The 15448-nt window shown below is 42.6% G+C and overlaps 1 protein-coding gene across 1 annotated transcript in view; it reads left to right on the forward strand.

Moving 5' to 3' along the window:
- The first annotated feature begins 452 nt into the window (after nt 1-452).
- Nucleotides 453-15448, forward strand: part of LOC126927377 (uncharacterized) — a 402238-nt gene continuing 387242 nt past the window's right edge. The window contains exon 1 of the mRNA XM_050743532.1: nt 453-599. The gene's annotated coding sequence lies outside the window, so the exon portion shown is untranslated. The remainder of the gene's footprint in view (nt 600-15448) is intronic.

The following is a 15448-nucleotide window of genomic DNA, read 5'->3' on the forward strand; positions in this document are numbered from 1 at the left end:
CTTGCCCAATTCAGCGCACACTAGACAATTAGCGCTATGTCCGTGTAACGTAAATCACATCAGAGACCAGGGCACACACACACCGCGGGCAGGATGGTGTCCCGGTCGGCATACTTCGAACCCGATGGACCGACGAGAGAAACACATGGCGACCTTGGCGACAATGTATATTGGCGGAGTACCTGAGGATTCATTTATGGCCTAACGGTCCTTCCACCAAATGTTCCAGAAGCGTAGCAACGGTCACGTACGCCTACAGGGTAGTGGGGATAATGAGAGAACAGATGATCGCAAGTAAAGAGATTGTAAGAGACTCACTCTCGTACGGTCACGGCTAGAGCTCGGAAGTGTCTTATAATTGTATAAACGAAGTAAAAATAAAGTTTTCTTCTTCTTATAAAATTTCTCTTTTATTTTACGTGACAGTTTGGCGATCCTGCCAGGATCCATCAACTTCAAGAAAACGAAAATACGCATTTCGGGCTACGGTCAACTTTGAAGATTGAGGATCAGTGGACCACTGTAACAGAGCAGACACTTTCGACGTTTCGACAAAGGAACACCGCAACGGAACCTTTCCTACGGGTTAAACGATCAAGGTGAGCAAGCCCTGGATTCTTTTGTCAAATACAGATCGAGAACAGACAGCACAATTAGTATAACAATGGTAACGCCACGAGAAGACAAAACCGAAACTGTTAGCGCCGCTTTAACTAACAGCGGAATAGACCCAACAGTTAAAGCTTTGCTTGATGCAATGTAGAAGCAGAATGAGAGACTGACCCAACAAATGAGTATGCTTACACTGCGTATGGATGAAGTTGTAGCAAAAACAAAAACGGGAAATGTATCGGAGGCCAGTTCCCTAATAACCGTAGACGAAGTAACCCACACCGCTAAAGATCTATCGGTCCTTCGAGAACCTCGCCCATTACTTCAAACACCACCTCAACCATCCTGGGAAAGGACTTTTCCTGAACAATATACGCAACCAGAGATAAAAGCTGAGAGTGCATTAAAATGCATTCCGATATTAAACGGAGAGGATGATATAGGCGTGGAGGATTTTATTCATGAAATACAAGAAGTAAGAATAACGTGTAGCGAACCAACACTATTACTAAAAATGATTAAAATAGAGAAGATTGTAGGAAAAGCCGCAATGGCAATCCGCAATATTCGTATTACCGAATTCGAATCTCTGTACGAAGCATTGAGACGTAATGTAGCTGCGCAAGTATCAGTGAGAGAACAACAGGACGAATTAAGAGGAATGAGGCAAGGATTAACCGAAAGCGTGCAAAACTATAACATCAGATTTCGAAGTGTTTTTAACAAACTCCAACACAGCATTACCAACGAGTATAGAGACGAACTAACTCGACGGGTGATGAACGAGCAACTATACATGGACTCTGTGACCGACTATGTAAGAGGCCTTCGTCCAGAAATAGGGCAGGCGCTAATGGCTAATGTCCCCCCAAATCTCATCGAAGCAGAAAAGAAAGCAATGAATATGGAGAGATACTTCCGCGAGCACAGCTCTCGCAGACAGATGACGCGACAGACAACCGCCCCGCCATTTTATCGTAACCATGCTTCTCATCCAGTAGACAATCGCCTCGCTATTACAAGTAACACAAATAATAAAACTCCACTCACACAAAATATTCTACCAAGAACGAACAATTTTACGAAGTTTGGGAACAGACCATTAAGCGAAAGGACGCAAGCGAAATGTCCCAAATGCAATCGATTGGGACACCTTCCCAATCAATGCCAAAATTTTCCGATACCGCCTCAAAGAAAAGCCCCTCCAGGAATAAACCACGTTCAAGAACAATCAGAATTAACAATGCTACCTCAGGAAGATTACCCACAATACTATTACAATTACCAGGACGACCAGGATTGCGATTTGTCGTTGACTCCGGGGCAGGAATCAACTTGCTTAAACAAAGATGCTACCCAGGAAAGACAACAATACCAGACACAAAGAAATTCTCCATGGGACATTCCGAATACGAATCTAATTCCAAAGTCAAGTTGAATTTGTTCGACAAAAAGATAGACTTCTCTTTAATAGATGACGATTTCCCAATTATAGAAGATGGCATATTAGGCTTACCCGGTTTGAATCAATATCGATTCGAACTCTCCAACGAAACATTGAAATTAGATAACAACACCCTTCTGCTGCAACAAGAATCAACCCTTGCACCAGGAGAAACCATTCAAAAAATTATATACCTCGAAGGGAAGCCAACGCCAGTGTGCTTTATCAATGGTGGTAAGTCCTCAATTCAAGTTTCTAACATTATCGAAAATACAAATACCATAGATCAAATCCAAAATTTCAAATCTTCGATTCGACTATCGCACATAGAAAAACCTCTCAGAGAACCTATAGAAAAGATTCTTCTCTATTACATGGATGTATTTAATTTAGACAGCGAAACATTACCGTGTACATCTCTTGCTAAACATTCCATTAAATTGAAAGAAGATAAAATCATCAACGTAAAATCCTACCGTCCTCCCGAACACCATAAAATCGAAATAAACAAACAAATGACAGAAATGTTAGACAAAAAGATTATAGAACCCTCCGACTCTCCCTATAACTCTCCCTTCTGGGTCGTCCCAAAGAAAATCGACGCGTCGGGGAAACAAAAGTGGCGAATAGTGATTGACTTTCGGAAGTTAAACGAATTAACGGACCAAGACGCATATCCATTACCCGACATTGACGATATGCTATCGCAATTAGGGAACGCAAAATATTTCTCCGCTTTAGACTTATCCTCGGGATTCCATCAAATACACATGGATGAGAATTCGAGGAAGTACACTGCATTTAGCACACCACAAGGACACTTCCACTATAACAGAATGCCATTCGGGCTCAAGAATGCACCCGCTACCTTTCAAAGAATGATGGACACCGCGTTAAGAGGCTTAATTAATAATCATTGTTTCGTCTATCTCGATGATATCATTATATTCGGGCAATCGATAGAGGAACATAATAAAAACTTAGCCATTATACTCCAAAGACTCAGGGAAGTAGGTCTAAAAGTACAACCGGATAAATGTGAATTCCTAAAACCCGAATTGGAATATTTAGGACACTTAGTGACAGCAAACGGAGTAAAACCTAACCCTGAAAAGATAGAAGCAGTAAAGAACTTCAAACTACCCAAAAATCCTACGGATGTAAAATCGTTCCTTGGGTTAGCCGGATACTATAGAAAATTTATTAGGAATTTCTCGAAAATTGCCAAACCGTTAACGGAACTAACTAAGAAAGACATACAATTCCACTGGACTGACAAAACACAACTTAGCTTTGATACATTAAAAGAAAGACTATGCCAAGCACCAGTACTAAAATACCCCGACTATACGAAAACATTTACGTTAACAACGGACGCCAGTAATGAAGGTCTAGGAGCCATCCTTTCACAAGACGGACACCCTTGTTGCTTCATTTCAAGGACATTAAACCCCCCTGAACGAAATTATACTACGACGGAAAAAGAATTATTGGCCATCGTTTGGGCAGTTAGAAGATTTAGGCAATATTTACTAGGCCGCAAATTCAAAATTCAAACAGACCACCAAGCCCTTAAATGGCTGCACAACTGCAAGGACCCCTCTAGTCGATTGATTCGATGGAGATTGAGATTAGAGGAATACGATATAGAGTACGTAAAAGGAAAGGAAAACGTAGCCGCTGACACCCTATCCAGAGTACACGCGATAACACAAACTGACGTTTTATTAAGACAATTCAGAGACTGGGAAAAATCAGAAGAAATACCAAAATTATTGAAACTAACAAATCTAACAAAGACAACTTTTTCCAATTAACAAAACCATATCTGGGCCCATATGACGAAACCGTATGGTTACAGAAAATATCAGACATACTTAAAACAAATAGAAAGATAGGAATAGGAGACAATAACTTAAACGCACAAGACAAAGCACACATAAAAAGATTTCTTTTATTTTTCAATGACCAACGCGACGACATAGAATTTGCTTACGAACCAATACAGAGTTTAAGCGAAGAGGAAATAGAACAAGTACTAAAAGAAAATCATGACTTGGTAGGACATCCCGGAATACAAAAGACGTACGACAGAATCCGAGGCAAATATCATATCCCACACCTAATAGACAGAATAAAAAGCAGAATAGGAACTTGCGCGACATGTCAAACATCAAAGACTACTCGGATAAGAGGAAAGGAGGAACCACAGATAACCGACACCCCGTTAGAATCTAATGACAAAATCGCTATGGATGTGATAGGCCCGTTGAAAAAGACCAAGATAGGAAACCAATACATTCTCTCTATACACGATGAACTAACCAAATATTTAATACTTGTGCCCCTAAAAACACAACAGACCCAATCAATCTGGAATGCTTTATTGAATCATTACATTTACATATTCTCCGCACCGAAACGTATATTAACTGACAGAGGACAAAGTTTCATTAGCGAGCTAATGCAACGATACGAAGAAGCATTTAGGATCAAACACATAAAAACCACCTCATTCCATCCACAATCCAACGGAAGCCTAGAACGAACACATGCTGCAATATCCGACATGTTAAAAGCTATACAAAACGATAATGAAACAGAATGGGATCAAAACCTAAATTTTGTGTGTCTAGCATATAACACTATGGTTCATGATGCCACTGGATATACCCCTTTCGAACTAACATTTGGACACAAGGCCAATCTCCCATCTACCATATCCCAAAATCCGCAAAGAACATACGCTGATGAGGTCAGCTTCAGGAAACGAGAATGGGATGCCAAGCTACTTAAAGCCAGGGAAACTCTAATGAAGAGTAAACAAAGATACCAAAGAGATCAAAGAAAAAAAATTATTAAACCTCAATCCATTTTTAGAGAAGAAGATTTAATATTAGTTCATAATGATCGTAAAAAACACAAGTTAGATACTGAATGGCTAGGGCCATACACCATTGAAAAAGTAAAAACCCCTTATTACGAAATAATGGTGAATGACTCGATTAGGAAAATACATGGTAATCGTATTAAACCTTATTTTCCAGGACGGTCTTCACCTTCTCCATAAGTAGCAGTTATGCACTTTGTTTTTGTTTTGTCTTGTTGATTAAGACAAAGACGAAAACACACTTTTTAGCCAATTAGCCTCCATAAAACAATCCTGAAGAAACACTGAGATTTTGGAGGACCAAAATCAATCTAAGAAGGGAGGTATGTAACGTAAATCACATCAGAGACCAGGACACACACACATACCGCGGGCAGGATGGTGTCCCGGTCGGCATAATTCGAACCCGATGGACCGACGAGAGAAACACATGGCGACCTTGGCGACAATGTATATTGGCGGAGTACCTGAGGATTCATTTATGGCCTAACGGTCCTTCCACCAAATGTTCCAGAAGCGTAGCAACGGTCACGTACGCCTACAGGGTAGTGGGGATAATGAGAGAACAGATGACCGAATGTAAAAAGATTGTAAGAGACTCACTCTCGTACGGTCACGGCTAGAGCTCGGAAGTGTCTTATACTTGTATAAACCAAGTGAAAATAAAGTCTTCTTCTTCCTTATAAAATTTCTCTATATTTTTACGTGACACTAGCGGGAAGCGTCGTCCGTGGAAAAATAGATTTCACCTATCACCCCGTAGTTGGAACAAAGACTGTTTGCCTGTTTAGGACTGTTAAGGACTTTAATTAACTAAATCTTAAGGTTTATAATGGGTCCTCAGGCTAGCTAAACATATACTGTTGAGATGCGTTGACATCTGGCAATCATCTTATCCGACGGATAGAGTCTGCGTGTGGCGAGACACGGGACAGAAACCGTTGGAATCTCTACTGTCACGTGCCGCTACGATTATTTCATTTAAGGACAGCTATAGAATTACTCCATGCCTTTATTAGAAAAAACGTTCATCCCTTGACCGCGGCTACGTTCGGTGACTGGTTGTCGCCTCGAGGACAAGTGCAGTATCACAAGTTTCGAACAATTACAATCGGACTGGATGGCTACAATTGTTGAATTACAGCTATGGTAGAATCTAGATTACAATGTTACGGGATTTTCCCAAAATTTCAAACGGAAGGTTCCTTTGTTCTTTCATCTCCGACTTATATTTATGTCGCTGGTAGATCTTACGGATTAGCTTACGACGGCCTGGCTGGGAACGATCAGGGAAGCGAACTTTTCTGCCCGAGCGCCTGGAGTGATGAATTCCTGAGTCGTCTTCGTTTTGCTCGTTTCAAACATCAGGTGGTATTATTGCTTCGCGATTTCCGCTGTAATGGTGTTCAATGTTATCGTGCAATAAAAATTCACGCGTTTTGGACGGTCTAAAGGTACGATTACGTTCTTGTTGCTAACTTCAATCGCAATGATCCTCTTTGCTCTCGATATAAATTGATGCGGTCCGCCGTAGGGTGGCTGTAAGAGGTTTCCGATGTAATCGTGACGTAGAAATACGTAAGACGATGTTTCGAGTGGAACACGGAGGTTTCTTTTTCGCCGTTTCGCGTAATCGGATGAGGCCTGATCTTTTCTATTCGTAGTTTTAGACGGCTTCCGTATTTCGACTTGGCCTGTTGCTTCGTTGGTACACAGAATTCTGCCGGCAATCATATGCCGGTGCCATAAACCATTTCGGCTGTCGTCGTTTTCACGTCCGTAATAACTGTTCGTATGCCCAATAAAACTATTGGCAAGATTTCTACACAGTGGCTCGTATCGTGGCATTTGATTGCTGCTTTTAGTTGTCGGGGCAGGCGATCTACCATCCTGTTGGTCACGGGGTGATAGGCTGTCGTTCGTAAATGCCTAATGCCGAGGAACAGGCATAATTCGTTAAATAAGTTTGATTCGAACTGGCGTCCTTGATCGGTCCTTATCCTTAAAGGTACGTCGAAACGGAATATCCACGTGGAAAGGAGGGCTGAAGCAACGGTTGCCGCCTCCATGTCGGCGATGGGAACGGCTTCGTTCTAACGCGAAAAACGATCGATTTTCGCCAGGCAATGTCGGTATCCTAGCGTCCCGTGTCTGGGGGTGTTTGTCATAAGGTCTTCGACGTCCTGTAGCTGTTGATCGCTGAGGCATTTGCCTAGCGTCACGTTTCTAATTATGCTCTAGCAGTTTATATTTCTCTAGTCAAGTTGTTTGAATGAACTGTAATTTATACCTGTTAAATCAGTGTATACTTAATTGAACCACCCCGATTATCCTAACAGAAATAAGGTTATCGAGATCGATAACCTTATTTCGTGGCTGTTAGGAACATGATACATTTAAACTGTACATGACAATGTGCGTGTAAGCGTTAGAGGACGTCCAGGCCTTAGTTGGGACAAAAGACAAGAGTCAGTCGTTCCAAGTATCTGGAAGAGTCGGTTGGCAACAAGCGTGCGTGCGAGTAGGATTTCGAGGTCTTTAGAGTATAAGATATTGTTGGGAATATGATACATTTACACTGTACATGTGAATGTGTGTGTAACCGTCAGAGGACGTCCGGGTCTTGGTTGAGACAAAAGACAAGAGCCAGTCGTTAGAAGTATCTGGAAGAGTCGGTTGACAACAAGCGTGCGTGCGAGTAGGTTTTTGAGGTCTTAAGAGTATAAGATATATGTATAATAGTTGTGTGCTAAATAAAGGGAATTTTTTGTATTTCCGAATCCATTCTATATCTTTTCACAGAGTTCGAGAAGAGGAAGCGTCGATCGTGAGAAACATAGATTTCTCCTATTTTCTCGTAGTTGGAACGAGGACTGTTTGTCGGTTTGAAGGACTTTAGTTAAACAAATCTTAAGGTTTATAGCGGGTCCTCGTACTAGCTGCTCATGTATTTACTCCAATAATGGAGTCTGCGTGTGGCGAGCCACGGGACAGAAATCGTTGAAATGCTTACCGTCGTGCCCCGTCCCAAGTATTCCTTTTAAGGAGAGCTATAGAGTTACTTCATGCCTTTGTTAGACAAAACGTTCATCCCTTGACCGCGACTACGTTCGGCGACTGACTGTCTCCTCGAGTCCGAGCTCACTATCATAAATCTCTGTAGCGGCACTCGACAGCAAACTTCCCAACGGTTTCTGTCCTGTGCCTCGCTACACAAGGACTCTACCTTTCGAACAGATGATTGCCAGATGTCTCTCAGATACACTCTCACCGAATATTTACAGCGAGCCTAAGGACCCGCTATAAATCTTAGGTTTCATGCAGCTAAGATTCTCTAAAGGGACAAATAGTCTTTGTCTCAGTAGTCCCTACACATACCACCCACTACGGGAAATCTGCTTCTTCTCACGTACGACGCTCCTCGCTAGCAACTTTCTCTCAAGGGCAGCGGTCATCCCTTTCCAACAACCAACTCACAATTTTGCCAATTAACAGCGACGTCCCTTTCCCTCACTCTCTGAACTAACACTTTTCTTAACGAATCCGATGATCCCGTATCCTTAGACACACCCAAACATAGTTTTCCTAAGGAGCATCATCGCGACACAAATTCATTCTGTCCTATCGCGAGCCGCGAGGCAAGTTGGAAGACGCCTTCTGGATTGTTCGTCCGCAGTCGTACGTAATAGCGAATCTGAATCTCTCGACGTATGTGCAATCGTCTCGACTCGAACCACCGCGTAAAGTATCACGCCGAGCTTGAACTTGTAATCTTGAATCGATAATTGTACCGTGCTTTCGGCGCGCTAGTGTATATCACGAACACAAGCAAATAAACAGTTATTGTTAAACAATACCGAGTGATTCTTCTATACCTATCACGCACGTTACCTCATCTCAAATAAGTACAGTCGGATTGAATGACAACAGTTTCATAATACGGCTATGGTGAAGTCTAAATTACAGTACTAGGGGTCTTCCCAAAGTTCCGGAGGGAAGTTTCAGGTGTTCTTTCATCTCCGACACGGCCATTCTGACTATCACGCGTCCTCGTGTGTAACTAAAATATTGAGTTTCCTAACATTAGACTCGATACAATTAACATTATTCACAATTTAACTAGATGTTCCAATAAGGCAAGGGTCCAGTGTAGCAACAAATCCTGTTCGGGGATTTGGCAGCAAAAAAATAAAAGATTATGAAAATTAGTAGCGTTATACTTAGTATCCAATGTGATAGTTGCATCCTGCAGGTTATCAGTCGGATCGTAACGGCATGATGGACCATTTTCGATTTCGCACTCCAAAGGATCTCGGTCTTCTAGATCGTATGAGCACATAGAGCTTCGTTCCACGGTCTCACTGAGTCTTATCATATTGTCACCCCGAAAAACATGCAAGTCGCATCGCATGTTCTCACTGAGCCTTATCATACTGTTACCATGAAAAGCGTGTGAGCCACATCGCATGTTCTCACTGAGCCTTATCATACTGTTACCATGAAAAGCGTGTGAGCCACATTACACGTTCTTTCTGAGCTTTATCACACTGTTACCATGAAAAGCGTGTGAGCCACATCACATGTTCTTTCTGAGCTTTATCACACTGTTACCATGAAAAGTGTGTGAGCCACATCACACGTTCTCTCTGAGCTTTATCACACTGTTACCATGAAATGAAAAGCGTGCGAACTTCCCCTGCCGGGTGTTATTAGCATAGTGCTACTAATCTTCCGAGATCGAAGTACTCATATCGTCATGGCCACTGTTATGGCCTTCACTACAGACATCCAACTCGGCAGGGGTGCAACCATCTGGCATTTTCCTCAACATGTCGTGACTGTACTTGAACGATCGCTTACCGTTTAATACCTTTAAGATATACATGCCTCCTTTCAAAACTTCTGCTATTACAAATGGACCTCTAAATTTTGGATCTAATTTGGTTTGATTTCGTTCCTCATTTTGCGTAATACGAAATCACCGAGGTTAAACCTAACCGCTTTAGCTTTAATTTTGTCAAATCCATCCTCATCATACCTAGCACTAGTTTCCATCCCCTTTATTGCCTGTCGTCTTATATTGGAGATATCGATACTTTTGATGTTATCGGGTAACAACAGATCGTACGGTCTTGTCGTTCTACCTATTAGTAGTTCAAATGAGCTCGAGTTTGTCACGCGGTTGGTGGTGCAATTCAAAGCCAACTGTATTTCCCCAATCGCGTCTTGCCACGGCCGCCCGGTCGTTTCCACTACCGTGAACATAATTTTCAATGCACCCGTAACACGCTCTACCTGTCCCTTGGCTCTACTAGCACCGGTCGCTATCAAGTGAACTTTAATTCGTTTGCTTTCGCAGAATTCTCGAAATTCCTTACCCTTAAAACATATTCCCTAATCTGCTATTATCTGGCAGGGCCTCCCGAATAAAAATATAGCGGATTTAAGCACTTTAATGGTGTTAAGGGAATCTATCTTACGAGTATGATGCAGGTATACGAATTTAGTGGAGACGTCGATCAAAACAATGACGTGCTCCTTTGAATCGCTTTTACCATTCAACTTGCCTGTTATGTCCATGTGGACCGTATGTCAGGGTATGCTGGTCTTAGGTATAGGATGCAGTTCGGCTTGTACCTTACCTAAACTAGCTTTCGAATCTTGACAAGCATGACAGTTCTCAATGAATCGGCGAACGTACTTCGCCATCACTTCGAAACAGTAATATTCGTATAGTTTCTCCCAACCTTACTGCATAATTGACTGGTGCACACGGTTAATAACAGACCATCTAAAACCACTTGGGACTATAGGTAAACCGAGAGTCCTGCCGTTTCTTTGTATCCTACGGTAAATAGTACCGGACCTTAATTCGTATGTATTCGCGATGTCTCCCGCGAGCCCATCGTTTTGCAATTCCTTGACGATTTCCAAGATTTGAGAATCACGACGTTGTTCCGCTAACAGGCAATCTTCCGAAATTTCTGCCAGATTAACTATTTTCTCTTTGATTTTGTCGAATTTAATAGGGTCAACGCCTGTGCGGTTTCGCGAAAAGAAATCTACGTGAGCCGTCCGTTTACTTTCCCGATACATAAAGTCATAAATAAAAGTCTGCAAGTAAGTCCATCACCTCTGGTCCCTGTCATTTAAATGTACTTTATTACTCAGCGCTTTCTACGAGTTGCAATCCGTGACGACAAGAAATTTCCGTCCATGTAGATAGTGACGGAAATGTTTTACGGCGTTTACGATAGCTAATGTTTCGAGTTCATAGGAGTGATATCTGGATTCCGCGGGGCTGGTTCTATTATTGTAATACTCTATTACCTTATTCTTACCTTCGGCTTGATGCGTCAAAATCGCCCCGTAACTCTCCGAGCTAGCATCAGTAGGTAGTTCTATCGGGTAATTGGGGTTGAATGTCATTAGCACCGGCGCGTCGGTCAGGACGGAAACTACCTGTTGTCTTATTTTTTCGTGTCTATCTGTCCAAGTTTTATTTCTGTTATCTGAGATGAGCGCGTACAGGGATGAGCGCGTAGTTTCCTCATCTGTGAGAATTTTGGGATGAACTGTGTGACGGCCGTTGGCACAGGTAAAGAACTTAAGGTGTGTATTTTACCCGGGTCGGGACGAACTCCTCCGTTATGAATTACATATCTCAAATAGAGCACCGATGTCCTTGAGAGAACGTTTCGCAAAGCTAAAAGAGAATCCGGCTTTTACGAGGGTATCTAAGACGGTGTTTCAATCTTTCTAAAGCTTGATCTATCGAGTCGGCAATAATTAGGACATTATCGAAATAAATAACAACGTACGAATGAGCGAGGTCGCCTGGGGCGTTGCGAATGGCCCTCCGAAAGACGGACGGTGCAATTTTTCAGTCCAAACGGCATCGATATCTATTCATATTATCTGTCGGGGGTAACGAACGCTGTATACTCAGCTGAATCAGGATAAATAGGAATTTGGTGAAACCCGCTGACCATGTCCAGGCTAATAAAGTATCTCGCCTCTTGCAATCTCGCGACTTGATCCGCAATAAGGAGTAAAGGGTACCGATCCGCGACCATATTTTGACTTAGCTCTCGGGAACCTGCTCATAATCTATCTGAGCCGTTTTTCTTCTTCACGAGTTACGTAGGGCTCGCAAATGGCGAATTACTAGGCCTTATGATCTTTGCATTAATTTAAACGCTCGTTTTCTCACGTACCGCTCTTCGCTTCTCCTCGGTAAGTCTATAAGAACTTCCTCGTACGGTGGTGTTAGGATCAATTAATCGTATTTCTAACCGGCCTGTATTTGCGCGAATACGTAGGAAACCCGTAACGAATGAATCTTTGAATTTGACGAGAAGAGAAATTGATCGACTTTTATTATTACCATGTACATCAGTGTCAACTTCATTAACGACGATCTCGTTTGCAGTGGTTTCATTACAGACATTAATTATTTTTGTTTTACACATAGCGAGGCTATTTTGTGTAATGTTACGTCAAAACCCAGACTTAGAGTTCCGCAACAAATCGCGATATCATATTTTAAATAACTATCAGGAAGGACATGAGAAATTATCTTCGATGTAAAAATCATTAATACACACGATGAACAAATGGTTGGCATTTGTTTAATACAGGTATTCCCTACTCCTCGCATTACTAATATGTCAGTCATTCCTTTGTCAGAAAATGCCGAGGCCGTGGACTCTTTAATTAGTGAACGCTCTGCTCCCGAATCGGAGTAAAATGGAAACGATTCACCCAGATGACTTGATCTATCCGTTGATGCTTCCAGTACGCACGAGTCGACTCGCCACTCGTTATTGAAATCATAGTTTCCCTCCATAATCAGGTTGGCAGCTGCGCCCCATGCAGCGGAGTCGGAGCACGCGATTTTAAGGGTTAAAACGTGGTAGCGAAAAATTGTTAGGTTTCACACTCGATCTTTGCACTAGCGACTGAATTACTTGCGCACGATGGTCTTAAGTTCTAGCACTGTTATAGTCGGCACTGATCCCACTTCAGATGTCGGGTTGGCGTTAAAATTAGAGTTAGGGTTAAGGACGTGAAACGAATCCCTATTGGCGCTAGACGTGATGATTATGCAATAGAGGTGATATTTACTAGTGCAAATATGACTATGATGGAATTGGACAAGTAATCGCGATAATTAGATACTCGGGAAGCTAATGACAATGATCCTAGGCTCAATAACGAATCAGCGGTCAACGGGATGACAAACTCTACTTTTCTTTAGCGTCTAAGTTGTACTCAATGTTAATGCATGGGGCAATCATTACGTATCAGAGGGTTACTTGAATCGTCGTCGTGATCGTACGGGAGAGTGTTTCTCCATCACGGTAACGCTGTCGAGGAAAACTATGATGGGTGTGCCTAAGGGCACGAAATCATCGGATTCGAGGAGATAATTCTTCGTTCGGAAAGTGAGGGAAATTGGGGTTACTGTTAATTGGTCAATTTCCATGTTGGTGGTTAGGGAAGGGTGCTAGCCGCCCTCAAGAGAGAGTTCGAGAAGAGGAAGCGTCGTTCGTGAGAAACATAGATTTCTCCTATTTTCTCGTAGTTGGAACGAGGACTGTTTGTCGGTTTGAAGGACTTTAGTTAAACAAATCTTAAGGTTTATAGGGGGTCCTCGTACTAGCTGCTCATGTATTTACTCAAATAATAGAGTCTGCGTGTGGCGAGCCACGGGACAGAAATCGTTGAAATGCTTACCGTCGTGCCCCGTCCCAAGTATTTCTTTTAAGGAGAGCTATAGAGTTACTTCATGCCTTTTTTAGACAAAACGTTCATCCCTTGACCGCGACTACGTTCGGTGACTGGTTGTCGCCTCGAGGCCAAGTGCAGTATCACAAGTTTCGAACAATTACAATCGGACTAGATGACTACGATTGTTTAATTACAGCTATGGTAGAATCTAGATTACAATGTTACGGGATTTTCCCAAAATTCCAAACGGAAGGTTCCCGTGTTCTATCATCTCCGATTTAGATTTATGCTTGATCTGTCTGGGACCAGTCTGGATATAGCGCAAACTGGCTGGCAAACGATGTATTTGGCAACAAATGTGGAGTACCAGGCACATCGAATTGTCGACATATCAGCAACAGCAACGGAGATACGTGGAGTTGAATATTTGAGTCTGAATCTGCAAAACAACAATTACACTGCATATAACAGAGACCAGAGTCGATGTTCTGGCGCGCGACACATTTGCACTCCATCCCGCGCGGCTTGACAGCCAACGGTCCACGTGCCATCCTTCGAATCCTCCATAGGCCCAAGGACCCATCATAAAGCCGAAATCCTAACTGCATTGTTCGCACATATGGTCTAAGTCAATCTGTTTGCCCGAAAAGACTTTCTAATTCTAGAAGTGTTTTCGGTCGGTTCTTAGAAAGGTCCTTGGGTTCATTACGCCCTCTTAAGAATTACGGAGAAGGCGGGTATTGGCCTAACTAAAAAAGCGGACATCTACCTAACGGAAATTCTGAGTTTTCCCATAAACAATGCCGCCTAGGACCCACGTTGGTAGGAGGCTTCTTCCTCCTCTCTTCCTTTCTAACATTAGTCATAACCAATCGGCATCGCGGATCATTGCCCTCACTTTCCTAACTAACAATGTAATCAACGAATCCGCGTTCTTCGCTCAAAGGGCACACCAATACCGAGCTTCGTACTCACATCAGAATAAACTTTAGAGTTACATCATCTCTCACGGTGACTAGAGTTCCTGCAATCCCTATAACTCTCACCGTTCCTATATCTCTAAGAGCCTCCGATTTCCCTCACAGTATCCAGAAGTCCGACAGCTCCTACAGCTCTCACGGACCTGGAGCTCCTATAGCTCACACTCTCATCTAAGAATAATCCATCTCTTCGTTATCTGTATCTTAAGCAACGGCGTTCTTACTCAGTGTGATTGTATAAATCGCTGGAAATACATATATTTTTTATAACTTTGTGACTCCCAGTGTTATACCACAACGACTACACCTATTATCCTAAGCGAAATACGGGGATCGAACTATCCGTGGTGTCGATTATTCCAATCGTAACGGGAATTTACGACTCCCATTGACGCGTATTCAAACGACCGCGTCTCCCCGCGATAGCTCGAAAATACAGTCGACATAGCGCAAACCGAATAAGTACTGCATTTGGCTGTAATTGTGGAGTATAGCGCGCATCGCATTTGCGACATGTATCCAATAGCAGCGCTGATACGTTGGTTTGATCATTTAGGCATGAATATGCAAAACAGCAATTACGCTGAATCTGTCAGTGACCAGAGAAGACGTAAGACAAAGAAATGATAGAATCGGAAGATGTGCTCTGTGCTCACCAGCAAATCAGGAGCATAACGCTCACCGAATTGTCGTCATATCTGCCACAGAAACGGAGATACGTTGCTTTCGATATTCAAGCATGAATATGCTAAACTGCAATTATGGTGTATTTGACAGGGACAAGAGTGA

This window comes from Bombus affinis, unplaced genomic scaffold, assembly GCF_024516045.1.
Source record: "Bombus affinis isolate iyBomAffi1 unplaced genomic scaffold, iyBomAffi1.2 ctg00000088.1, whole genome shotgun sequence".
Taxonomy (NCBI): Eukaryota; Metazoa; Arthropoda; class Insecta; order Hymenoptera; family Apidae; genus Bombus; species Bombus affinis.